Genomic DNA, 26,771 nt, shown 5'->3' with positions numbered 1-26,771 from the left:
GTTGATAAGAGCTTGGTTCCATCATCCATGTTGGTCCCTTTCAACCAACATCAACTCAAGTTTCAGAGCATTTGATATCCTCATCTGAACTCCTATGGAAGTGATCTCACATCTACACAAACCTTTAGAGATATATGCACACACACTTGCACATGCACACACACAGTTAACAATAAAATAAAATAAATTTTTAACATCCAACTCACTGTGAAAAGTATAGTACACTTATTTATTACCTTTTACCTTTAAAATTACATGTTCCTGCTTCAAGATATTGAATATGTTTCATTTAAAGCATGAAGAGGATAGGGCAACTGTGTGTTCAAGTCTCCCATAAACTCTGACAGACACTAAACCTGAGCACACCTACCATAGTCTGAGTAAAGATAGGCTTGAGCAACAGATCTGGTTTTAACACTTGGGAAGAGGTTCTGTTTAGAAAACTGAAGATCTAGAACTCAGATCCATGGGAACAAAATTGGAAAAATAAAACACAGCAATTTGAAAGGGATACTCTGTGTGTGTTGTCTATCCTGAGGTAAAGAACATGAAGAATATGAGTGTCTGAACACTGATGATCCTTGGCAAAGGCTGCCTCATCTTTGTGAATTCCCTTGGGTATCTTATGACGACAAAACCTTTAGTTTTTCCTATTCTCAAAAACAAAGTCTGCTTTAAAGGTGAATACGTTGGGAAGATTTAACCTCAGTCTAATATAATTAACCATTTACAGACTATCATAACAAAGTGTGATCCCATTGGACTGATAGCTATGAAAACCCGTCATCAGAACTCTCTGGAAGATGTGAAGGGTAACACTCAAGCATGACATCTGCATGTGACAGCAAATGAGTTCCCTCTATGGGCTCCTTTTACAGATATTTTTTTTGTGTTCTCCCATCAGCAGACTTTTACTTTATTTTCCTTGTTTACTTATTCAATAGTTTTTGACAATGTTTTGGTTTCATTAAACCTTGGGAGGTTCTCAAGATAGATAGTACATGTATTTTTTTTCTTTTTTCTTTTTTTATTTTTACAGAAGTGTTCACTCAACCACAATTTCTTTTTCTTCAAAGGGTTTTGTGTCAATATACATTTTTCCTTGTCTTTAATTTGGATGCAAAACAAGCTACTCAGAGATATAGTAAAGATCTAGAAAAATTGCTCCCAATTGAATAAACTTTGTTCTAGAAAAAAGAAGCCAAACATGAGTTATTGAAAAACAAACTGGTTGTCACTCATGTGCGAAGTCTCACACAGGAAATTATGCATCCCACATGTCTTTACTATAGCTAATATAAGACCTTTGTCAGTTTATGCTCTTTAAAGAAATAATTGCTAGTTTTACATGAAAGCATATACATGAGAAAATGTGATGCATATAGTATTACTTAAAATGTCTCTTTCCTTGTGTTGCAATGGCTGAATTTCTTTCTATTTTGAGATGTGTATGTGTGTGTGTTTTCAACAAAAACATTGGTATTCATAGTACTTCAACCCACAGAATTCTTTCTTGTGTCGAGAACAATGGACAGTTTTGTGCTTTGTAAGCTATTTGTAGCACCCTGGGCCTCAGTAAGAAAAATCAGAAGGCATTGTCCCTCAAGGGTTGACAAGCATAAAAGCCACCAGATATTGACAAATGTCTTCTGGGAGAAATAACATTCATTTCAAAAACACAAGTGGTGGAATTATTGGGATACATTCGAAGGATATTGAAGCAAAATATGATATAACAGAAAAGTGATATCAGTAATAGATTTTCTGAATTAATGTTTTATAATATTGACAGTTTTTACAAAGTTCTGTTTTTGAAAGTCTATTAAGCTAGATAAAAATTTTGTATAAGTTTCTCATTATTTAGCTTTGCTTCTAACAATCTGTCCTTTCACATTGTTTATAATGATAATTCATAACTGAAAACTTTTTTGTTTTCTTATAAACAGAGTATATTTTTAGAAGTTAGGAATAAATACCATTTATAAATATTAAAAGAGTTTTTATTTATAACATATCATAGCATGGTTTCATGCAGATAATGTGAGTTATATGAAGAAGTTTGTATCTGAACATTAGCTGCATCTTTCATTTGTGCTCTTATTGCTACATTTATATTAAAGTGCAACTGCAATCAAAATCTGAATGACATTTTTCACAGACCAAGAAAAAATATGTAAAACTCACATGGAATAAAACACTTAGAATAGCCAAAGTAAGTCCCAAAGAAATGCATGATACAGGACAATTCGAACAGAAATAGAATTTTACTAGCATAAAAACTGACCCACAGATCAACAGAATAAATTGGAAGACACAGATATGGGCACTTGTAACTACATTCCCCTGACTTTTGACAAACAGAACAAAAATAAACATTGGAGAACAAGGTAAGATCATCAACAAATTTTAAAAAGAAATCTGTATATCTACATGTAGGCAGATGAAACTAGAGCCCTATCTATATTTATGTGCAAAAATTAATTCTAAATGCATCAAAGACATAAAATGAAAGACATTAAAACAAAATGATATTTGAAATTAATTAAGATAAACAAGTTTCTTCCCCATAAGGACCTGGTGTGCAATAGTGGCAAACACCATTCTCCTGGGTAGTGTTTGAAGCCAGTTGCCTATATGAGTTGCCCTATGGGACCTTGGAGAGAATTTTATGTCTGTTATTCCAGTCTTTGACTCAATACTTTCCCCAGCCTAGGCTCCAGACAGGAATATGTGTTGTCTTTGAGAAGCCCAAAGGCACAGAGGCTAGGGTTTATATTGGCTAGTTCATCATGTCCATCCACAGAAACTGAAAAATAAGGAACATGTGATTGAAGCACTGTGTAAAGCAAAATTCAAGTTCTCTGGCTGCCAGAGAATCCACATCTCAAACAACTGGAGCTTTAGCAAGTTCAGCAGAGATGAATTTGAAGACATGTTCCTTGAGAAACAGCTCATTCTTAATGTCTAGAGTGTCAAATACTTTTTCAATCATGGTTCTCCAGACAAATGTCAAGCTCTGCATTCCTGAGGGATTTTTAGAGTGGTCTCCCATCTTACCAAATTATGTTTAGTAATCTTACATCCAGTCTGTTTAACAGAGAGAGAGAGAGAGAGAGAGAGAGAGAGAGAGAGAGAGAGAGAGAGAGAGAGAGAGAACAAAGAAGAATAGAAGGAAGGAAGGAAGGAAGGAAGGAAGGAAGGAAGGAAGGGTGGGAGGGAGAGAGGAAGAGAAGGAAGGAAGGAAGGTAGAAATGGAGGAAGGAAGAAAGAAACTATTAAATTCTAGAAAAGAAAATAAGGAACCCTATAAAATGTTGGTACAGGGATTGACTCTAAAAATTATCCTGTGGATCAAGAAATAATTTACATATTGAACTCCCCAAATTGAAAACCTTATAGCAAAGGCATGGTTAAACAAAAGGTGAAGAGGTGGCTTGTAAGTATAAAAGATTCTTTGTCAGATACATGTGTGATAAAAGATTGACGTCTAAGGTGCAAAGAATTTAAAAAATTATGAAAATATAAGCAACACAATAAAAATAGACAAATTATACCATCTTCAGTTTTGGAAGTATTATCAGACATTTTATAATTTGTGAAAGTGAAGTTCTTGGGCACTAGGAGTCAATGAACTTTAAAGATGGCTCTACTAACTACATTCTAAATTGGGTGCTCATCTTGTAACTCATAATGAAAATAAAGAGTTTCAGCCTCTCATTCTTAACAGACAATTGGGTTTCATGAATTTCTTTACCAATAACATATGGAAGTATATATTCAGGAGTTCTAAATCTAGATGACAAAAAATGTTCCATCTTTCCACCAAGATGTTCAACCACCTAGTAATGCTTTTAGTTTAAGCCCTCCACTCTTTTCAAATGAAACCTTGGTCAGCTCTTAGTCACATGACAGAGCCATGCTGAACAGCCAATGACCCAAGCTCAGTACTCACTTTACTGCTGTAGGATAGAAACTCAATATGAGAAATAGATGCATATAGACAGTGCATGAAACTACAGGAGATAATATATGAAACTGGGCTATTAATTAACAGTATTGGGGGCTGTTTATTATTTTTAAAAAGTGACTGGAAGTCCTTACACCATACCATTAGACATAAAGAAAAAAATTTTTGTGATTCCCCTTGAGAGGAGTGTATGAGAGTATGTCTTTATACACATTAATACAAAACCTTCAAAGTGCCATATGTTCAGCTGATATAGCTGCAATGCATCAAGTAACACCTAATGTTTATCTCCCACTAAGAATTTGATGCAGAATAATGCCATGAGCCTTATATTGTAAATATCCAATCCTGTAACAGAACTTTGGGACATATACTGAAGAATCAACTGATTATCTGGCACCAAACAGTTGTCACATATACGGAAGAATCAACAGATTACCTGGTCCTGAACAGATGTCAATTCTACTTTATTCACAATATTATTGACTTTTCTCATTTATTCACTAACTTACTATCTCTCTTCCTAGAATATTTATGTACCCCTCAACTCCAAACAGTTTTCTTATCTAATTTTCCAACCTTAAATGAATGATATCTTTTTGGTTAAGACTTGTCATGATCACTGTAGCCCAACTACTCCTATTCACAAAGAAAAAAAATAGATCCTTGTCTCAAATTTTACCAAGGTAGGAAATAATCTTAAAAACAAAGGAGCAGGGAGAGTGCTTCTGACCTCCTCTTCAGGAGAGAAGACAGAGACAGAGCTGCAGATCCCACACTAAAATCTCCTATTTATTCCTAAGGAGTATTTCAATAAGCAAGATGCTTATATTTAAAATAAATATTAAAAAATCAGATTGTAGTCATCTTTAAATTTTCTACAACCATTACACACTATGTTAAATATTTAGAAGCAAAGCAAAATAAAATAATCTATTATGCATATTGCCATATTACTAATTCTTTAATATGAATGGGAAAAAATTAAAAAAATATGATTGGGTGACATCTTCAGCATAATGAGATGCATATTTCATAAGCCTATTTTTATGATTTGTAGCTAAAACCTTGAAAAGCCTCTCATCTACAACTTTAGATTTTCCAATTAGATCTAGCACATCTTTTGATTTAGTTTCTTTGCCTTAGATAAATTATGGCACATTCACCTCTTATGATAGCCAAGAACATAAAAGTGGACATGTATTATTTTAAAATGCATTCTATGTTACCACATTACCATCCTTATCTCTGTTCCTATTTTGAGAAGAATGGCTATCTTAATAACTCAGTACATAAATTTTACAAAACAGGAATGGTCCCTCTGTAGAAATCCTTAAACTAATTTGGCCACAGGAATGTTGTAAGTATAAGAAATGGTTTTTCTGAGGGGAAAAAGAATTATTCCTGTGAAGGAAATTATCTGTTTCAGGGCCCCAGGTGTCACATATATTATCTAAGTAGCATACATTTTTCCAGGTGGAGTCCTAAAATCCTGAAAGAATTCATTTATAACTCTTCAGTGAGCATTTTATTTTTTAAGTGTATTTTATGGTCCCTGACTCACCACAGATTAAATACATAAATAAAATAAATTGTGAGAAAAAGTCTGTGTTGGTTGGGATGACTCTTCAACTGTCTCTGGCAATTCTTGTAAATTAAGGTAAAAATTGCTCTGATTATATAGGTGATATATCCAGGTTTGTCATACATTAACACATGCAACTCATGATTCAAATATATATATATATATATATATGTCAAAGGATAGGGAGAATCTATTCTTGTTTTATCTATATTTTATAATCTTCCATGCCGTAATTTCCCCTTGGCCAGATTCTGGTTTCTGTCTTTGTTTTTGTTGTTTTGTTTTGTTTTTTCCAAGACAGGGTTTCTCTGTGTAGCCCTGGCTGTCCAGGAACTCACTCTGTAGACCAGGCTGGCCTTTAACTCAGAAATCTGCCTGCCTCTGCCTCCAAGTGCTGGGATTAAAGGTATGTGCCACCACTGCCCAGCTGGTTTCTGTCTTTCTACTTGTAGTCAAGGTTAGTAGTAAGACTGTAGCCACTTAGGCAGGACTATCTGTTACAAAGTTGACTGAACAAGAGTCCCACCCAATCTCTCCTTATAATAGTGGTTCTGACGTCTTGCAATGCTTTACAGTTTGTTTGCTTTCTGCTTTCTTTTAGTAAAAGGAACCTGTACTACACAATTCTACACTGTACTTTCTTAAGAGAAGAGGATTATACAAGGTCAGAAAATAAGATTTAACAGAATTTCTTTTGTTAACATTAGAAGCCAAAATCTTGTGAAGACCTTTCATTTGGCTCAAACTATTATATATTGGAATGAAGAGTTGGTTAAGTACCTAAAACCTTGTTACTCTTGCAGAGGACCCAGGTATGATTTTCAACACCCAATGGTGTCTTATGAGCATCTGTTACTACAGTTCTAGGGAATAGTTGTCCTGTTTTGATCTTAGTGGGCACTGTGCATATGTGTGCTACAAGTACGTACATGCATGTGAAACACTCATGCCCATAAAATAAATAAAATGAGAAAAAATATTAGATATCCATTGTAAACACGACACTACCCAAAACATGACATGGTTAGAAATACTACTCTTGTAATTCTGATAATACTTAAATAATATAATAAGTGGGTCAATGAAGAAATTATTAAAGACATAAAACTCCTAGAATTAAATGAAAATGAAAACTTAGCATACAACCACCTATGAGACAAACTGAAACCAGTTCTACAAAGAATATCTATAGTCTTAAAAATCTGGAACCTTTTAAATGAAGTTCTTATTAATGTACCCTCCAAAACAAGGGTCAAAACTGATTTCAAAAAGGAAAGTGTCAGGACTGATCCAGGACAAGAAGGCACATTGGGGAACTTGGAGTTCTGAAACTCAAGGTAGAAACTGAGAAGCTCTGGAAAGGACAGAGGTGGCTGGGGTGAGTCTGGTGTGCTGCTAGAGATTCACAGCAGGCAGTGATGCAAAAGCAACAGGCAAAGGTGTACTGAAGAATGTGGTGAACTCTCAGAGAAAAACCAGGGATAGGACCTGTGGTAGGCAATACCAGTCCTATGGTGGTGGGGCTTGGGAGGGTTGGTGGGGAAGGAGAGGTTAGGACTGGCCAGCAACCCTTCCTACAACTGATTCCTTTCATGAATGTTGGGCATACTTTCTCTGAAAGAAGTAGTTCCTTGAAGAATGACCTAACACTGTACCATTAAACTTTTGGCAAAAAAGAAGAAACAATGTCCCTAAGAAAAACCCAGGAGAAATTATTAAAATTGGATCAAGAATGAATGAAATAGCAACAACAACAACAGCAACAACAACAACAACAAGGAAACAAAAAGCAAAAACAAAAACAAAACAAACAACAGCAGCAACAACAAAAACAACCCAAATAACCAATGAAACAATTGGTTCTTCTAATCCTTGGCACTACTAAGGATAGTCATGCTGGTAGATAGGATCCTAGCTTAACTGGAGCCCTGAGAGTCTCCACTCAACAGCCAATGGAAACAGACAGAAACCTACAGCCAAACAACAGATAGAGCCTGAGGAGTCTTGTGGAAGAGTTTGGGGTAAGCATTGAGGCATCCGAAGGGGATAGAAACTTCACTAGAATACCAACAGAGTTCTAACTAAATTTGACCCTTGGAGGCTCCCAGAGACTAAATCACCAATCAAAGAGCAAGCATGGGCTGGGTCTCATCCTACCCCCTATCCACTAATCTACATACATGTAGCAAATGTGCAGCATTCTACATGCCAGTACTCCAACAACTGGTGGGAGCCAGGGGAGGGGATGGTGGTCCTTGACACTGTCGCCTACCTATGTGTACCATTCCCCTAACATGTCTGACTTCACTGGGAGAAGATGCACCTAGTCCTGCAGTGACTTGATGTGCCAGTGTGGGTTGATAACCAGAGGGATCTCCTCCTTCTCAGAGAAAAAGGAGAGAGGAAGGGAGAAGCTGTGTGAGGTGGAAGGAGTAGGAGAGGGGATAAAATCAGGATGTAAAGAAAATTAATTAATAAGAAATAAGAAATCAGCATATAAAGTCAGTTTTTGAAATAATAAAATTGACAAACCTTTAGCCAAATTTAACAAAAAATAAAGAATTCTCAAATAAATAATCTTAGAGCTGAAAAAGGCAGCATCATACAATCGACAAAATTCAGAATATCATATGGATATAGTTCCAAAAATTATATTATATTGAATTTAAAAAAATCTAGATAAATTGGTAGGTTTTTAGTTTCATATGATCTAGAAAAATTAAACTAAGTTAAAAAAATCTTTTCAAATATCCATAATACTAATAGTATTTGTATATCAGAGCAAAACAGAGTGAAACTGACGTAAAAATCATGGAATATTGATGCCACATTTAACTTACTCATTCACCTGTTGATATGGATCTAAGCTTATTCTAGAACCCAAGTTTTTTAAATACTGCTAGAATACAAATATGGATGCCTTTGCCGCTTATAGACTGTTATCTTGGAGTCTTTCAGAAATGTCTCTACATGGCACAGCTGGCTGTCAAAGCTGTGTGGTGTTTATAAAGTGATTGGAATAATTTATATCCCTTCCAGCTTTGGATAAGTATTCCCTTTTCCCTATATCATTATTGGTATTTGTTGTTGTTTGGTTTCTAAATTTAAAGCAAAAATTACACTAAAAAGAAATGAGCCAATAAGTCAATAAAAGACACAGAAAAGAAGCTAAATGAATATTGTCAAGTAAAGAAGCCACCTGAAAAGGAATGCAGGCATATGGCATTTGGAAAAAGTAGAACTACAAAGAAAATAAAATAATAGTAATTACCAGAAGCTTAGAAGAAAAAAGAAAAAACAATAAACAAGGACCAGAATACTTTTAATACTTTTAGGGCTAAGAAGCCATTGTGAGTCACAATGCAATGATAGATTCAAGTCATTTATATCTTTATATATATATATATATATATACATATATAGATAATGTAAAGTGATCTTAATAAAATAAAATTAGAGAGCTTAAATTATAAAGCTGTAGCTTCATTTGTTGCAACAAATATACAAAGAGATGATTAGTGGAGGCTGTACACAGGAGTTCAGGGAATGGACAGGAAGTCTGGACCTTCTGACCAGACTGGTCAAAATTGCTGTGGATATTAATTGCTCTAAAAATAAAATTAGCCACTGTAAAATTTTATAACATAGGTAATATATAATATAGTTCCCTTTATGGCTCTAATTATAATAAACTACACCCAATAGAAAACTCTAAATGATCTTAAATTATATGCAATATAAATGAAAATAAAATGGTACACCATATGCCTATAAATAGCTTCTATCAACATGAGAAATCTATAGAATAAATAAAACTTTAAAATGGTAAAAGACATTTATTGAAGCAGGGTTCACTAATTAAGTAGGCTATACCTTTGTGTGAGACTATTGAAATAGCCAATATAATTAATATGCAAAATAGAAAACGAGGAAGTTTAATCACTGTAGATAGCAGCAACTCCAAATTAAAAATGAATCATATGTCTGATATTATTTTACAAACAAACAAATGAGGTTAAATATATAGTATTTATATTTAGTCCAACTATAAAAATATAATAAATAGAAATCTAAACATCAGATATTTGGTTTTGTTTTGTTTTGTTTGTTTTTTATTAGATAATTTCTTTATTTACATATAAATTTTTCCTTTCCCAGTTTCCCCTCCTAAACACAAAGAAACAAACAAAAACAACAAAAACAAACCTCTGTTGCCTCCCCCCTCCCCATGCCTGCCATCCCACCCTCTCCCACTTATTGGCCCTGGCATTCCCCTACACTGGGGCACAGAACCTTCACAGGGCCGAGGTCCTCTCCTCCTATTGATGATCAAATTTGCAATCCTCTACTATACACATGCTAACAGAACAATCAGACCCATCCATGTGCAATCCTTGGTTGGTGGTTGAGATCCTGGAAGCTCTGAGGGCACTAGTTAGTTCATATTGTTGTTCATCCTAAGGGGCTGCAAACCCCTCAGCTCCATAGGTCCTTTCTCTAACTACTTCATTGAGGACCCTGTACTCAGTTCAATGGATGGCTGTGAGCCTCTAAATCTGTATTAGTCAAATACTGTCAGAGCCTCTCAGGAGATAGCTATATTTAGGCTGGCTTGCCCTTCCTTCAGTCTCTGCTTCATAGTTAACTTCAGATATTTTTATGTAAAATTTTATATGGATATTTGAACTAAGATATATGAATCATGTTAAAAATAACAAGAATAAGTTATACTATGAAACTTCCCAGGTTTCATTGTATTTTATATTTTGTCACAAATTAAATATTTGCTTCAACTGATACTACTCATCTAATATTTAATTTAGTTTATTACTTAAAACAATATTCTTAATATAACTCAAAAACTTCAGTATGGAAAATGTAAGTATCTTCTTTGCAAACAAAATGTCTTAGTTATAGTTTCTATTGCTGTGAAGAGACATCACGACAAAGGTAACTCTTATAAGTGAAAATATTTAATTGGGGTTGTCTTACAAGTTCAGAGGTTCAGTCCATTATCATCATGACACAAAAGCATGGCTGCATCCAGGAAGACATGGTTCTGGAGAAGAAGCCAATAGTTCTACATTTTGACCCAAAGGCAGCCAGGATAATAATGGCTTCCAGGCAGCCAAAAGGAGGATCTCCAAGACTACCACCCACAGCGACAGACTTTGTCCAACAAGGCCACACCTACTAATAGTGCCACTCCCCGAATCAAACATTCAAATCACCACATTATGCTTTTGTAGTTGTAAATAAATCTATAATGCATCTTTGCTCTGTCAGAGGAATAATGAAGACACATACACACACACACCTACACACTTACAAACACACACACACACACTCTATATCCTAAACAGAAAAAGTATAAGTGAAGCTAATAAATGTGTGCAAACTAATTTTTTGTTTTTTTGTTTTTTTGTTTTTCAAGACAGGGTTTCTCTGTCTAGCCCTAGCTGCCTAGAACTCACTCTGTTTGTTTGTTTGTTTTTTTGTTTTATTTTGTTTTGTTTTTTCAACAAAGTTTGTGTTTTCAACGAAGTTTCTCTGTGTAGCCCTTTCTGTCGTGGAACTCATTCTGTAGACCAGACTGGCCTCGAACTCACAAATCTGCCTACCTCTGCCTCCCAAGTGCTGGGATCAAAGGCGTGCGCCACCACTGCTGGCTCTAAATTCTTATCTAAGTGCATTTAATACCACAACTTAACATAACTCTCTTTCCTTTCTGTCTTTCTTGAAAATAAATAAAATTTTAGTGTGTTTCACTAATAATATTTAATATATTATCCTTGTTACATTTTGTAGTGATCCTCATTTGTATTTTAATAATGCCTAAAGTTGAAAAGATTTTACTAATAAGAACATTTTAGGTTAATTTGGTGATCACCATAATATACATAGGTAAGTTTCATTATTTGCTGAACTTAATAATAGTGGGACTAAATGGAGAAAAATAGATAAAATAATTAGTAGATTAGGGGAAAGGAACAAACAAATGAGCAGAGGAAGAATGAAACAAGGTTAAAGGGAAGTAAGAAAGAGAAGAGAGCATGGAGTTGAGAGAGAAAGGAAGGGGAATCTGTACTGAGCAATCTTTAAATGGCCTTCTGGACACTGTGACGTGGCTCTCTATAGATTTAATGTTTGTTCTCTTACAATTCTTACTGAATGATACGATTTCATATACAGTGTTAAACCTTCCTCAACCCAATATAATGGTGGTCACATTACCTTACAAGAGAGTCATGAACTGAAAAATGACATGTTTTCTTATGCTGTGTAAAAAACACTTGAAAGTAAAGAGATATTAATGAAAACAAAATGATACTCCTCATGTTGTTTACTGTGTTACTGTGTATCTTAGAATCACAACACAAGTAGGAGAGACAAAATCACAGCCATGAAGTGAACACACGATGGAAGGATAGTTATGGAAAGGAAAGGCAGGTAGGCAGAGATGCATAACTAAACATTATAATCAAGGTTCCATGTTGTAGATATGTTTTTCATACATCCAAAATCAAAGCAAGTATATGTTTTATGGTATCTAGAAAGATAACATATCAGTGTATTGACATAACCCAGAGTGTAGGTATTAAAATAGCACATTATAATGTTAACACTGACAATTTCTAATATTCTGCTTCTTTTATTTCAAGTACTATAAATATTGCATATACCTTGTAATATGGATGTCTTCCTTTACCTCGTATTATAGATAACTAGAGTTTAATTTCATTTTACATCCATAGACGATCAGTCTAGACCCAAATTACCTGCTTCTGAAATCCATACTAGCAATCATTTTAATATGTTCTAATTTTCAGTTTTAATTTTGCTAGCTGATTATCAATTATGGGTAGCATATTGCTATGCAAACCAATTAGAAGGTTCTACATAAATTACTATTGCTCATTCACTTAATTAACAAGTACTAATTATAAAAAATGTCCAAAATCTAAGAAAAAATGTAAAATAATAAAGTAAATGAAAAACATCCTTAGCTTTCTAGAGTGTAGAATCTGTGCTGCTATGGACAGTGTACAATTCTAGATAATTGTCATGTATAATGGGGAGTTCCTCCAATCTTTCAGATTACTTTGTCTTGTAAATTTATTCTATTTTGATATTTACATTTTATCCTTTGTTTCTTGAAATGGTATTTATGTGAATACAATATATTTTATAAAGCCTTTCTCAAGCATACATAAAAGGATCTACACAGAAAACTTACATGCAGGCTTAAGAGTACTGTCAACATAAAAATGAAATATCTGAATATCACCAATTATGTGAAGTACACTTTTAAAAAATAAAATTAGAACTTGCTGCTTCCCTTTGCAAAAATGGACTAGTTTTCAGAACTTTCGAACCTATTAATGACTTTTCAATGCTCAACACGAAATTGTTTTGTCAGTATCCATTCATGAGGAACGGCCTATATCCCGACCTATATCCCTTGACAGAACCTAATTTATGTTTCTTGCTGTGCTTTCCTGGAACATCCCTGTATTTAATTATCTGGAAAAAATAAACTGCTCCTCTTGACAAGAAATATTGTTTCTTGGTTTTCTTGCATGTCTATGGGCATTTAGAGGTAATGTCTGATGAAAGTAGGAAGAGAAATCTTTAAAGATTAATATACGAAGAAAATAAATGGCCATGGAGCATGTTCAAAAGGGCCATTTTCTTAGTTTTAATCAGTGATTAGATGCCGAGAACACATAAGAAAAAAATTCCAATGTAATGGCCAATTTCTTTCTGAATGTGTGATTAATATTGTCAGTCAATTGAATCTTGTAAGCAGTTCAAAATGTTGTTAATTACAGTCCAGGGGAAGGCAAATTCAATACCCAGCATTTTTAAGCAAAACTAAATGGAATGTTATGGTGCTGGCAACTCTACTGCATTCAGAGCAGTGCCAACCTGCTTCACATATTATCCTAGTTGTTTATAGACCTCCTGATATGATATTTAAAATGTAACTGTAATGTGAGTATTAAATTAGATCAGAACTGTGTTTACTAGCTTCAAGTTGCGAAGCCATATGTGCTATAAAGATAAAAGGATTTAGAGAGTTGACAAAGCAGAAAGCTGATTCAAAAACTCTTTATGATGATGAATGTAAGATCATCTTCTATCTGGGCCAAGCAGTCAATCTATCAAGCAGAGGTTTTGCAAAATGCATGCATGGCAAATAAGTACTTTGCAGATGTTCCTTATTTCTAAGGTTTTACCAATCTTGACTATTTCTACCCTTCTTTCATAATGTTCCCTGAACCTTAGGTGTGGGAGTCATTTTGTAGATGTATGCTTTGGCTCTGGCCTCTATCAATCTGTATTTTCATTGGTTGTGTTTTTCTGTAATGGTCTCTGTACATACCCTATGCACAGCAATTCTCTATTTCTTGATTCTGTCTAAAATTACCCAACCAAACTCTGAATACTAAGTTGGGTCTTTTGTTATATCCTAGCCCTGGTATGTTTTTCAGACTTTTGTGTTCTCACTTGCTAAAATAAGAAATGAACCCAAGTTGTCTAGTGGTTGTTAGACAAGGCTTCATAATATTTCATTTCCTAATACATCCCTATATAAAACAGTAAGTGAGTGTGTAACTGGCCTTTGTGCATCAACACTCAGGTCTATGTAGTACCCTTTGCCTATCTTAAGACACAAAAGCATAACCCGTCATTTCAGCTTTAGACCTATAGGTAGAGCAGGATTCAGTTTGTACTTTGATTTATAAAATTGTTTACTTAAAATGCTTTGTTCAATCTAGTGCTTGTACTTCAGGATTTATTGAAATGGTATGTGAATTATGATAAAGATATTAATAACATGTGTAAATATTAATTTTATGAAGATGCCAATAACAAAGAGTATTATAGACATTTACACTTCTTACTTTTCTTTGCTCCTGTTTCTTGAATAGAAATTATAGCACCAAATTCTTATAACTTAGTTTCTTTAGCTACAGGGTATTTAAACCTAAATTTCCACATTGTGTTTTTCAGTTTAGAAATTAAATTATTTTGTGATGCTACTTGGCAGTTTTCAGCTTGAAAGGAATGCTGATCCCAGTGGGTGACCACTTAAGAGAAAGTGTGGGTGTTAATCAAGGTCACTTCACATAAGGAAGGAAACCCTTAGTTTCTTTATTTTGAACCCTCTGAGATTATCAAGTTTCTGAATCTAGGAAAGTTAATGTTTCTAATACATTTAGCTATTTTTGGTTAATGTTAAAAGTTACAAACAAAAACAAGATGTAATTATCTAAACATGCCAGGTTCCACGCTGTTATTATATTTCTTGGATCTAACAATTGTGATGAAATTTATCTTATTTTTTTTCTTTAATTTATATTGCTTGTAAATGGTGATTTGGAATGAGAATAGAATTTTTTCACATTATTTTTTTTTCTAAAAGTAAATCACCTTCAAAGCACTAGGGAAGCATTTCTAATCTGTCTTTCTTTAGCTTCTATTTGATCACTTGTATTAGTGATCCAACATATTGCACAAATATCAAATTTATGATATTTATGTTAAACTAGAACAGAAAGAAGTAAACACGAGAAGTAGAAGGAAAGAGAAGTAGAAGGAAAGAAATACTCAAAATTAGGGCTGAAATAAACCAGTTAAAAAGAAAAAAAATACAAACAATCAATAAAACCAAGAGCTGGTTCTTTAATAAAACTAAGAAGATAGATAAACCCTTAGCCAAACTAACTAGAGGGCACATCGATTGTATCTACAGTAACAAAATCAGAAATTAAAAGGGAGTCGTAACAACAGAACTTGAGGAAATTCAAAAAGTCATCAGAACATACTAAAAAGACTATACAACACCGGTACATCTAGAAGAAATGGATGATTTTCTAGACAGAAATCATGTACCAAAGTTAAATCAAGATCAGGGAAACTATCTAAACAGTCCCATAACTCCTTAGAAAATAGAAATATTCATCAAAAATCTCCCAACCAAAAAAAGCTCAGGGCCAGATGGTTTTAATGCAGAGTTCGACCAGATCTTCAAAGAAGAGCTAACACCAAGCCTCCTCAAACTATTGCACAAAATAGAAACGGAAAGAACACCACCTAATTCATACTATGAAGTCACAGTTACTCAGATACCTAAACCACACAAGGACTCAACAAAGAAAGAAAACATCAGACCAATCTCACTTATATTGATGCAAAAATACTTTTTTTTTTTAACAATGGGATAATTGTGATATTATTTTAAAAACAAAATATGTTCAAAGAGTGATGTAACTGATCCAGGTTTACAAAACTGAGGAAAAGTTTCTAGAATATAAAAAAACAACAAACAAAACAAAACCCATAATCACTAAAAAAAAAAAATCCTGAAGACACGTATAATATTATAAAGCTATTACATTAAGATTTTGTTCTTAAAAGGGAAATTGCCCAATAACCACTAGGTTATAATTACTCTAAACAGACAAATGGGGAACAAAGAACACCCAAAGGGCCAAGATGACTAAGGTAGGTCTCCTCAGAAAGTGTAAGTTTCAGTTCTGAATGTCAACTGCAGAGAAAAGTGGACAATACGAAACACTATGAATCTTTACACAAAATTTCCTTCTTTTTCTTTCTTTGTCTCTCTTGTTTTTCAATGAACCCAATTATTTTCTGTTATTTTTATAAACTAATAGAACTTCAGACACTGATGCTTGGGGCAAGCAATTTGGCAAGGACACTATCAGTTGAATTTAATAACATTTTAATGTCTGGAGAAGTATAAGATAAAGGGTCCTATGCCTAGAAAATCCTACTAATCAAGATATATTATGTGAGAACAGAGTTTATTTTCAATAAAAGGAAAAAAATTTTTTAAAAAGATAAGAAATACAGAACACTATGCAAGGCATGGGGAGCAAGCCAGTAAGTAGTGTTTATCCAGGCATCTGCTTCAGCTCCTGTCTGCTGGTTCCTCCCTTGACTTCCCAGCCTGACTTCCTTTTATGATGCACTGCCATGTGAAATTGTAAGCTGAAATAAATCCCCTTTGCCACACAGTTTCTTAATGAGAACAGCTCTATTCAGCTGAGATTTCTAAGGAAAATTTGTCCTGATTCAACCTCCTCCATTAAAATTTACTACTCACTTTCAGGGAAGTGCAAACTAGAAAAATCAATTAAAGTAGTCTGAGTTCCATGGTAAGTATGTAACACAATTTGACTAATTTTAAGTTACAATAATCCCTAACCCAACTTCCTGAGTGTTCCCAAAGTTTTCATTACATGAGTTCATTTTAGTATGACTCCACTCATGATGGGGCAAATCAATTATAAGCAAGTGTGCACCACAAAATAGAGTCATTACAAAAGATGGAGTTTCCTGTTTCAAAAGCCAAGATGTCATGTATTCATTTATAAGATGAGTGTAAAATGCTTATAAAATCCAAATATAAAGGTACATTTGTTACATTTAAAAAACTAAACAAAAAATGACTGTGAAGGAGAAATTGAAAATAACCAATGTTATTTGCTTAAGATAAGTTTAATAATTGTATCTCTAGAAAGCTAATGAAGAATTACAGACAGAAATTTATAATCTAAAGGCATTGTCTTAGTCAGGGTTTCTATTCCTGCACAAACATCATGACCTAGAAGCAAGCTGGGGAGGAAAGGGTTTATTCGGCTTACTTCCATATTGCTGTTGATCACCAAGAAAGTCAGGACTGGAACTCAAGCAGGTCAGGAAGCAGGAGCTGATGCAGAGGCCATGGAGGGATGTTCCTTACTAGCTTGCTTTCTCTGGCTTGCTCAGCCTGCTCTCTTATAGAACCCAAGACTTCCAGCCCAGGGATGACACCACTCACAAGGGGTCCTATCCCCTTGATCACTAATTGAGAAAATGCTCCACAGCTGGGTCTCATGGAGGCACTTCCCCAACTGAAACTCCCTTCTCTGTGATAACTCCAGCCTGTGCCAACTTGACACACAAAACCAGCCAGTACAGGCATTGATGTCCCTTGTTAATATATCACAGTGATACCTTATAAAATATAATAATTTTAGGGAATAGGCTGTATCTTTCCAAACTGATACATTTTGATGATTCTAACCAAAACCCTACATATATATCCTTAAAATGTGATATCCTTATGACAAAATTCTTATGGTAATATACCAATCAAGAAGATCCAAGCAAAACTTAGAGATTTTTTCCCTCAGGATTACAAGACTTCATATAGTCTTAAATACACAGTAACAGTAATTTTATTAGTGAAAATAAACAACAAAATGGGAATAAAGAGCACAGAGAGAAATTTGTGTATATGTATTCACTGAAGTTCCCATTTCTAGGTCATCCTCACATAATTGGGTTTATAAAATAGGTAATCCATTAGAATAATGTAGTGTGGACTATGAATCTATCTTTCAAAATACTTAAATTTTAAACTACAAGTTAAAAGCAAATTATTGCAAATTTGAATATAGTCAGAAGAGAATAGCCATAGACTTGCATTTCTTCATTCAGAAACAAAAGTTTCTATTTGTTAATTTAACCGTGTTTGTGTCTTTTTAGTTAGACTAAAACCATACATTAAACATTCCCCTTGGGAGAGGTTTAAGGACTGGTATTCCTAGCTGAGAAGTCATGAAAAATTGATAACTTCTATAGGAGGGAATCATTCTTTTTAAAATACACTTTGAATTGAAATAGAATCTCATCATTTTCACTCTCTCTACCTACTTCCAATTCCTCTCAACTATGACACCCTGAAGCCCTCCCATGATCTTCCACTATTAAGTTTATAGCATTTTCTTATTTTTTATTATGTGTGTGCACAATATTCAGTCAGACTTGTCCTATTCTAGAAAACCACATTACTATAGGTCAATAAGAAAAGTCCTATGAGTTCTAAGTTATGACATGTGTAAGTGTATTCCTAACATGAAGCTCCAATATGAATCCAAAATTCAAGCTTCATTCTATTCTAACCACTCAAACCCCCGCAAAATATGTTTAAAGTGAGTAATTAAAATTCACTGCCTCAGATTCATGGATAGCAGAAGAGTGTACAAATATGTGAGCATGATGCATCAGAAAGCAGCACAGATGATTTGAGACACTGTTCTTAGAAGACATGATGAGCTACTATTGTGGGGTGATTTTAGGAGTCTGTGTGCATCTAAGATCACATTTTCAAGAAAAGTTTCTACTTAAGTTTGTAGTACTGGTGAATTGGAAAGTGCACTGGATGGGGAACTTGAATTTAATAAAAGCATCTTCAAGAGTTTTCGCCTCACTTCCACATGATCTTAGCCAAAAGGCTGAGAAGCGATAGTCACCTTACCTGCTGCTAAAAACAAACCAAACAAACAAACAAACAAAAAATAAAAAGAAAAACAGTTTGTTGGAGGATGAAATAAAAAGAAATCCAAATTATCAGGATTATCTGCAATTATTTGTTTTCTAACATTTATTTATATCCTAATCATATAAATTATATTTCCTAAGTATCAGTCATTAGCCTTGGTGTAAAATGTGAAAATTGGAAGCTGCCCTCAGGAATGTCTTAAATGCCGCTGTCTGGGTTGGAAGAATGAATGTCCTGAACCTGCCTTCCTTTGCAATCAATACCCTCACTCAGTCACTTTTTAAAAATTCATTCTACTAACACATCACTTCCTACTATACAGGTGAAAATGGTTTCCCTGTTTTCGAAACCTGTGTCTTTTTAATTTCATTTTGCTTTAAAATGTATCTCCTTAGATATTAATTTCCTCAAAACATTACTAAAAATATTCTTTTTCACATATTTAGTGTGATTTACTTTTTTGGGAACAATTATCACATATGAAGTATCACTACATACAAGTTCAGATAGACTTTTGTATTATATATATATATATATATATACATATATATGTACATATATATATGTGTGTGTGTGTATTATTTGATGTAGATATTGAGCTAATTCACCATAACATACAATGTTATGTCTACTCTTTTTAATATGCCTATGACAAATTATGCCATATGAACTGAGTTAGAATAAAAAGAGTAAGAGTCTATTGTAAGTTTCTATAATTCTAAGTTATAATAATTATGTTAACATAGATAATAAATTAAATGCATCATTCTGATAAGCAAGGGAAATAAAATATACTATATGAATTATAATTCGTTAGAATTTTTATCATTTTTATTCTGTCACAATTTATAAAACTTACAAGCTATCTGTCAAGAAAAATAGGAATAACTCTACAAGAAACACTGGTAACTGTTTTCACTGCATTTCATGGGGTTTTGGAAACGGAAAGGGGACATATTTTCTATCAAAACCTTCGTTTGGTAAAGATAACAAATTTAAAAATTGTTTGTTAAGTCTATAGGTTATTCAAGTCTTTTTTTTTTCTTTTTTTTTTTGTGTTCCATGGGAATCCTTTTTTTTTCTTTATTTATATGCGAATATCTCCATTCCCAGTTTCCCCTCCAAAAAACAAAAAAACAAACAAAAACAAACCCCTGTTGCCTCCCCCCTCCCCATGCCTGCCACCCCGCCCTCTCCCACTTTCTGGCCCTGGCATTCCCCTACACTGGGGCACAGAACCTTCACAGGGCCGAGGTCCTCTCCTCCTATTGATGATCGATTTTGCAATCCTCTACCATACACATGCTGCTTGAACAATCAGACCCCTCTATGTGCAGTCCTTGGTTGGTGGTTGAGACCCTGGGAGCTCCGAGGGTAATAGTTAGTTCATGTTGTTGTTCGTCCTAAGGGGCTACAAACCTATTCTATAATATTCTTTACTAAGAAGTTAGAAATTTCTCAGCATCTGTAGCAAGGAAATAAAAAGGGAAACAAACAGAGCAACTACAATCCTAAAAGATTTTGGTTGATGTTCATTTTAGGATGCTCTAATAGCTTAGATTCTTATTTTCTCTCTTGCCAATTTACTTGCAGAATCTTGTAACTAAAGTTGAAAGTTCAGTCCATAGCTTCTTGTATGCTAATGCTGATGGGTCCCCCAAATTAGTTTGCCTGAGAGGGTCCACAGGCTGCTTCTGGCAACCTGCTCCCCTCTCCAGTAATTCTGATTGGTAAATAAGGATGCCAGCAGCCAATAGCTGGGGAGGAGAGAAAGACATAGAGTAAGGGCTCAGGAGCTTGAGACTATGAAGGAACCAGAAGAGATCCATCTTGCCTTTGGAGAGTGTGGAGGAGAGATGCCTTTCAGCTGAAGAGTTCAAGACAGAGGGGCAGGGCTGCCATGTAAAGGGGCCAGGAGAGCAAGGCCCAGAAAGCTGCTCAACAGAGTCTAGAGTAGCTAAGATGGAACATGGAAATTGGTAAGTAGTAACTCAGAATTATTGGTGGGGGTAGATTCTAACAACATGGAAGCTAGGGAGTCGATCCGTTATTGTGCTGCTTTATTAAAATATAAAAATGTTATGTGTCTTTCGTTCGGGAACATAAACCATTGAAGCAGGAAGCAACCCCACGTCTGGATTTATTAATATATTAATACTACATAGATCAAAACAAAATCACTTCAAATTCCAAGTCCGTGCTTTCAAATCAGATCAATGTGGTGATTCAGAAGAGAGTTAAAAAGCTAGTATGATGTGCTGAGAGTGCTTCACCAGGGGAATGTGGGAAGATGAAGAAAACAGTGTGAATGTTGTCAGAGGTAGCAAAGGAGATCTGCTCCGATTTTTTAAATAGATATTACATTGTCTTTCCATGAAAGGGAAAACCCACCACTCCCATTTTTATCCTGAAAGTTAATAAATGTTATATTTTAAATACTCCTTTGAAGTATACACATTTATGGGTCACATTTGTAAATGGCATAATTTATTCTATGACCTTCATTAGACAAATCACTGAAATATATTTCCTATGCTATACAGTATATTCAAACAATTCTAACAAAGGCAGTTATAGACACAAAAGGTAGACAAGACAGAAGACCCTTGAAGTTTTCTTTTCTTCAATAAAGCAGCAACTCTCCAAAATGAACAAATTTGGAACATTCCCGATGAATGCAACAAATTCAGGTTGAAAAGTTTAACATGAGGGTTCTAGCAACAAAGTATTTAGAAATATGTAGCTTTCTTAAATATGCCAAGAGAATGATTGCTAAATTGCATTTGAAGTACTATATTCCCTCTATAAATCAGAGACAATTATGTCTATTCATGAATCACAGTCAAACTGTCAGTTGCATTCTACTTAGTAATGACACTCTAGCATTAGTACCAAATAAAAGAACCAACGTAAATCTCTTTAACTTTAACATAATCAAAGCACCTTTTCTAAACACTTATTTTAAAATTGGGCTATCAGGCCATTTTAAATTCAAATGATCCTTGTGCACACTGACCTGTCATGCTAATTCATTTTAGGTTCACATACAAACTGAGTCAAGGCTGAGGCAAAATATAGAATCAATGGAAAAAAGTAATAATCAGCAAATGTTTGTAGACACAAAAGCTGAGTCATTGTCTTTCTAACTAATTGGAATTTTTAATATTATGAAATCAAATAACATAATAAAAATATAAATGCATTCATCTTCTATAGTAACAGTTTACCTGATGAATAGGAATGCATATTTAAATTATCTCTGGGTTAATAGTTCACATGCCAGGTAATATAACTTATCATATATAAAAGTCAAATTCTAGATATAGCATAAAAAGCTCTTCAAAAAATCAGGATACTCCTGCTTTTGAATATTGGTTATAGAGACAAAGTATTAGGACATCATGAACAATGAATTTTGGAAACTTTGTAAATTATTAATTATCCATTATTACAAGTTAGTTTGCCCCCAATTGATTCACCAATTGTGCCCTCATGTAACATCTCTATAAATACATGCTATGATGTCTATTAAAATATTTTTTCCATTTTTAAACTTTATATCTGTGTTAGGTTTTAAGGAACTCTTACATGTTATTCATATGCCCTATGCAGAGACAAAACAATCTGAGGACCCTAGGTATAATCTTAAAATTCACTTCCACATGCTTCTTTAAATTTAACTTTGAGGAAAACAGCAACACTCATTTGGAATTTCAAGAATGAGCTCATGATGCTAAATATACTGAAATAGCCTTTCAAACATCCAAGAGTTTCTAAAATAAAACTTCTTTTATAGAACAGAGTTAAGCATAGGAAATGCGACAAGATTAGAGAAAGTTCTTGTATATTCTCCATGCATAATATCTGCTATTACTAATTTCTTAGAGACTCTCAGTTCTTTGCATTTAAGACCACTGATCTTTCACTGGCTACTATGAATATTTGTTTTAGTTGATAAATAACACTTTTGTGTATTTGAGGAATCTGATATATATATATATATATATATATATATATATATATATATATATATAATTGATGAGTATCAATTTATAACTATCATAAAGTTGACATAAACTTCTTTGCATAAGTTCTTTTGTTAATGAAACATTTCAAAATAATTGGTTAAATATGTAGGAATAAGTTTTGTGAATCTTCTGATATCATATACTTAGTTTTAAAAGGGACTGTCACATTGCCCTCTGAAACATCTGGTAACACTCTCAATTTCTTTTAGCAACTAGCTGGCATAATTGTGGCAGTCCATAGCTAATATTTCTTTCAGTAATTTAATCTCTTAAAGACTACTGGTTGATGATGTCAAACTGCTTCTCATGCAACATTTCAGGATTGCTGAGATATTGGTTCAAATATTTTGTCTGTATTTAAATTTATTTTAATTGTGTGTTAATAAAGATATTATTGATATGTCTTTCAATATGTATATCTTTTCAAGTATTTCTTAGAAGCTTTTAGTATTTAACATTTTAATAGTTGCCTATACAGTATATAAACTTTTAACATTAATAGAGACCAACTTATTTTATATGATTCATGCTTTTATTATTACATCTAAAATCTTATCAACAAACCCAATTTGATTCATGTTTTCTTTCACAATGGTTAGCTATCAATGCAGATAGAATATCTTCGTATATATTTAAAGGCTAAATAGCCGTCCTTGGAATTATATAGCTTTCTAAAATAGATTTTATCAATGTTTTCTTAGAGGTGCATCTAGTTATATCCTGATTTGAATTCTGAATTATCTTACTTGATAAAATAAAGACTTAACAAAAATATTAGCTATGCCTTTTTCATGCCTCTCACAAATTTGTACAATACTTATGTAATTCATAAAACTCTAGAGCATCTATGAGATTTCATTAAACCATGGGATACAATTGCCAGTATTGAGTTTTTCAGCATATCTTCCTGTTCTGGTCATTGTAGTTTATAGGCATCACAGATGAGTGGAAGTTCTGACTAATTTTTTTTTTTCACCATAACACCTTGCAAAGCCCCTTTTTGGTATTGTAAAATTTCATTCTCAGGGACAAGGCTTCAAGATCGGGTCTAGATTGTTCTTCTAAGGTCTGTGTTGAAAACATGCATTGTCTTTAGTATCAGGGTCTTATATATTCAGTGTTTTAGATTCAACCAAAGGCAAGAGCAACAGGTAGCCTCTCAAGGAAGTGTCTCTACCTGGTACCAATAAATCTGATGGTCTATGGATTTCAGATTCAGCATTTTCTCACCAAGTTATTCATATGTATATATGAGTAATATATCTATATATATGTACCACTCAATTTTTCAATGTCTCAAAATATTTTCAACTATTTTTCTTTCTTCTTTCTTTTGTTATATTTTTGTTTGTTTACTTTTTTGAGTCAAAATTCCTTCTTTAAGCCCTAACTGTCCTGAAACTTGCTTTGTAGACCAGACTGACTTTGAACTCAGAGATCTGCCTGTTGCTGGATTCTGAGTGCTAGAATTAAAGGCGTGCATCACCCCTTCCCAATTCTATTTTTCTATTATAAAGTTTAATCAGATTCCATTATCCTATAAAATTGATTTTGAATTTCTGTTTTAGAGACACATATTGTGTTTATGTCCTGGAGCAAAGTACTTCCTACAAATAATTGTGCATCACTACATTCAGAAAGGCATACCCACATATCACATATTTAATAATAGCTATTGGTTATCTAATATGTCCATAAATATAGACATGAATTATTCTTTATTGAATAAAGACAATAATTGACAAATATAATTATATAGAGTAATTTTAAATAAAGAAAAAAATAAGCAACAGAAAGCATTAAGATTTTAAAAAATGTTTAACAAATATATTTTCCAATGATATCTTAATTCTAATAAGGTTCTCCATAAAGTAAACATTCATCCTAAACTTTTTTACCCTTACAAGATGAAGTAAATGCATTGTGGTTAGTGAGAGTACATTCTTACACTGTAATTATAAGACTTCTTCTCAGACAATTGTTATGAACTAGAAACATATATCATGATTTTGGGGAAGACCTATCAGTTCTATTTGCAAAATCATTTCCAGAGGATCTATGAAACACATTGTTCTATATAGTGTCTGCTTATTTCTAAATAAAAATGCAAAATGTAAGTGATAGTCCTCCACAACACTTCTGTTTACTATATCATCTTTCCCACAGTAAATGTTAACACATCACTATTAGAAAACACACACTATGAGCTGGGGAGATGACTGAGAAGTCTAAAGTACTTGTTGCTCTTCCAGAGGTCCTAGATTTGTATTCTAGGACTCACATAGCCTTGCACATCATCTGTCACTCTAGTTTGATGGTACCTGATGCCCTCTTCTGGCCTCTATAGGGACTTCCAATGCACATGGTTCATATATGTACAAGCAGAAAAACATTCATATGCAAAATATAAAAATATATTTTTTAAAAACACATGTAACCCCCAGGTGGTGGTGGTGCATGCCTTTAATCCAAGCACTTGGGAGGCAGAGACAGGCAGATTTCTGAGTTCGAGGCCAGCCTGTTCTACAAAGTGAGCTCCAGGACAGCCAGAGCTATACAGAGAAACCCTGTCTCGAAAAACCAAAACATGTAACCATATTACCTGTAAAATGAATACCACAGACAGACAAAAAAGACAAATGCAAAATTGAATCAAAATGAGTATCTTGTTGCTGGAATTTATTTCTAGATTCTTAACAATGGATAATAAATATGCTGCCCCAATTTTATGAGCAACTTGCAAGAAATCAGTTTGGGAGGTGTAGAGATAATGGCTCAGTGCTTAAAAGAACATAGCATTCACATGCACATAGGTGTGTGCATATCACCATCTACAACACACACCCACACATGCATGGGAATGAACACACACACACACACACACACACACACACACACACACACACACACAAGATAAATCTGTACAACCACTCTGGAATAAATCTGGATGTTCCTCAGAAAATTGGAAATAGAGCTATCTGAAGACCCAGTAATAGCACTCTTGGGAATATACCCAAAAGATGCCACAGGGCCATGTGTTCCACTATGTTCATAGTGGCCTTGTTTGTGATAGCCAGAAGGTGGAAACAACCTGGATGTCCCACGACAGAAGAATGGATACAGAAAATGTGGTTCAGTTACACAATGAAATACTACTCAGCTATTAAGAACAAGGACATCCTGAGTTTTTCAAGCAAATAGCTAGAACTAGAAAATATTATCCTGAGTGAGGTAACTCAGACACAAAAGAACATGCATGGTATGTACTCACTAGTAAGTGGATATTAGCCAAAAAAGAAGTACAGAATACCCAAAATACAGTCCACAGAACTCAAAATGTTCAACAAGCAGAAGAGCCTAAGTGAGGATACCTCAGTCCCACTTAGGAGGGAGAAGAAAGCAACCACAAGGGGGGAGGGAAATGGAAGGAGGGAGAAGGGAACATTATTTGTTATTGGGCGGGGAAAAGGACTGAAGCACAAGCAGAAAGAATGAAAACAGACAATCTTGGGATGTAGGAGGTTGGGGGAACCTTCTCGAATGTACCAGACACCTTGGAGGTGAGAGACTCTCAGAACTCAAAGGAAGTGATCCTATAGGAAATGCCTTACAATGGGGAGAGGGAACTTGTAAAGCCTACCTCTGTAGGACCATGAAAGGCAGCTTGGTTCACGGTTGAGCTAAGGCTAGAAATCCCAGTGACACTAAAGGGACAGTAGGCAATTTGCCTGATTCCCAGCCACCAGGTTCCTATTATTGACCACAGCCCTCCATAGATTTGTGGCCTTCAGTCATGTAAGAGCAATGTCCCAAGCCCATACACAGGTAGAGGAT

At 34.2% G+C, this 26,771-nt stretch overlaps 1 protein-coding gene and 1 non-coding gene across 5 annotated transcripts in view; one reads left to right on the top strand and one right to left on the bottom strand.

The window, feature by feature from the left end:
- Spock3 (SPARC (osteonectin), cwcv and kazal like domains proteoglycan 3) overlaps positions 1-26,771 on the bottom strand; it is a 355,249-nt gene that overhangs the window by 221,622 nt on the left and 106,856 nt on the right. The window lies entirely within an intron of this gene.
- On the top strand, positions 2,533-2,666 carry LOC116071711. The gene has a single exon (XR_004111093.1). It is a non-coding gene; the product is annotated as a small nucleolar RNA SNORA70 (small nucleolar RNA).

The sequence above is a fragment of the Mastomys coucha genome, unplaced genomic scaffold (assembly GCF_008632895.1).
Source record: "Mastomys coucha isolate ucsf_1 unplaced genomic scaffold, UCSF_Mcou_1 pScaffold22, whole genome shotgun sequence".
Lineage (NCBI taxonomy): Eukaryota > Metazoa > Chordata > Mammalia > Rodentia > Muridae > Mastomys > Mastomys coucha.
The sequence above is the reverse complement of the archived record's forward strand: the minus strand, read 5'-3'. Positions and strand labels throughout refer to the sequence as shown.